Raw genomic sequence first — 2655 nt, 5'->3', positions numbered from 1 at the left:
TGTGTGTGTGTGTGTGTGTGTATGTGTATATATATATATATATATATATACACACACACATATACATATATATATATATATATACACACACACACACACATATATATACACACACACACACACACACACACACACACATATATATATATACACACACATATAATTGGTGAAGTGAAATGAGTCAAAGGAAACTTGATTCAAAAAATTTTAAATGACAACAAATAGTGAAAAGTGGGGCATGCACATAGACTGGGCGTGCGTAGATATTCCTCCTATGTGTATGTCAATGAGCTCTGTGTGAGACAGATTATTTCCATTGAATGATAGACCACTGTGGGTGAAACCCTTTGAGTTGCCACAGAGTAAAGTATTTGGTCTAGTGAGTTGCCGTGAGGGGAATCAGACCTTAGCGTACATCGAAAAACTATTTGTTCCACAGTTTCAATTACCTGGGGGAGTTTTACTGATTACCTTCAAAGGTCATATCATTAAGTAAAGTTCACCTGTGTGTAATCGAAGTATCACATAATCTGTCACATGATCTATCAGGGCACCATTAAATCCATTATTACAACATGGAAAAAATATGGTACAACAACAAACCTGCTGACAGAGGACCAATGGTCACGGAGCAGGTGAGGAGGACATTAATCATAGAGGCAACAGAGAGACCAAACATAACCCTGATGGGGCTGGAAAGTTCCACAGTATCTGTCCATAGTACATTCCACAGGGCCAGAAAAAAAGATACAAAACATGTTTGGAGTTCACCAATAGGCATGTGAGACACTCTAAATGTGTTTTCTTGTGACAGATCATGTGACACTTATTGTGCACAGGTAGACGTTATTTAACTGATGATGTGACTTCTAATTAGGTAATTGGTACCACCATTTAGGGGCTTCATAACAAAAGGGATGAATATTGTATAATATATATATATATATACATACCGATCTTTTAATTGGACTTCACCAATTTATACTTGGTACAATTTATGCAATTTAGCTGACTATAGGCAGAGCAATGTGTCTCAGATGACACTGCCCTGGTTGGTCTACCAGGCAATGACCTGGCCTATAAACGGGAGGTTGAATCTTTTGTCAGCTGGTGTGATGAACACTTTTTCAAACTAAATGTTGGAAAGACCAAAGAGTTGGTTATTGATTTTAGAAGGAAGAGGACTCCCCCCCCAGTGACAATTGCAGGTCAGCAGATAGAAATTGTCCAGTCGTATAAATATCTCGGGGTCTATCTGGACAGTAAATTAAACTGGAAAAAGAATACTGATGCTGTTTTTAAAAAGGCTCAGTCAATACTTCTTCCTGAGGAAGCTTAGATCATTTGACATCAGCAGGAAGCGTCTTCATGTTTTCTATCAGGGGATCTTAGCTAGTGTTCTTTTTTATGCTGTGCTCTGCTGGGGGGGGGGGGGTTATCACTGCGGATGACAAAAACAGGATCAATAAGATGATCAGGAAGGCTGGCTCAGTGATTGGCCTTACCCCAGACTCACTAGACATCACTGTTGAAAAGCAAACAAGGGCCAAGTTAAAAACAATTGTTTGAAGGCCATCCACTACACAGTGTCTTCAATGGACTCCGAAGCTCATTTAGTGAGAGACTCAGGATGCTTCAGTGTTCTACTGAACGACTGAGAAGGTCTTTGGTTCCAGCAGCAGTCCGATTTTTTAATGAACACCTTTAGAGGTTTCTATCTTTCTGATGTCAATCATGTTTTATATGGCATTGTCTGGTGTTATTTATTCTTTGTAATGTGTCTTTGTCTGTTGTGTACTGTGGACTGTGTCGTCTGTATGAGTTTTTGGGTGGCAACTGAGTTTCCCCACTTAATAAAGTTTTTTCTAATTCTAATTCTATACTATTTTGTGCAGGTCCTTAACATACATAAAACATAAAAAGGTTGTCATGCAACAGCATAGGAAAACCACCAAAGGGGGGCACTACAAGTACATTGGCTCTTGTCATTTAGTTTGAAGTAATTTCATTAAATATGATGTAATCATCATGTGTGATTAGGGTGTGGCCCATATAACACTTCTTACTATGATTGTTGATCTTGAAGAAGGCCCGAGGGCCAAAACCTCATCTGAATACCTTTCTAGTACCTTTCTAATCTTTTCATTGTGAGCATATTAGCATGCTGACAATATCTTGAAGCAGGGCTTTGCAGCCTCACAGAGTCGGTCAAGTGTGGATGTAGACTCTTGGTTTGTTCTGTGAAGTGAACTGTTCTACTCACTATATCAGATACCGCTCAGCAGTACCACGAAGTACACACTTAAAAATGGGAATAATAAGTAACAATTCCAAATTCTAACAAAACTTAAATTTCGACCTTCTTTAGTTGTATCTACCCTCCTCAGCTTGGTGGACATTGGGAACTGTAAACGCTGCCTATATCAAAAACTGCAACGGCTTTATTTTGAAACTTCTCAACGGAAATGCTTGTGAGCTCAGCTAGTTAGCTTGACAGCTAGCCTGTACCGAGTCTCCCTCCTGCCGCTGATAAAACGGTTTTGTGCGGGGCTTTCTCCTCCATCACTTCCTTCCTTTGAGCAATGCGTTGTGAGGCGGGGAGGTGTGAGGAGCCCGTTTCTTTACTCTGTCATGCTGTTCAGGAGCCATGGCGGA

Source organism: Pholis gunnellus, assembly GCF_910591455.1.
Source record: "Pholis gunnellus genome assembly, chromosome: 8".
NCBI classification, from domain to species: domain Eukaryota; kingdom Metazoa; phylum Chordata; class Actinopteri; order Perciformes; family Pholidae; genus Pholis; species Pholis gunnellus.
The sequence above is the reverse complement of the archived record's forward strand: the minus strand, read 5'-3'. Positions refer to the sequence as shown.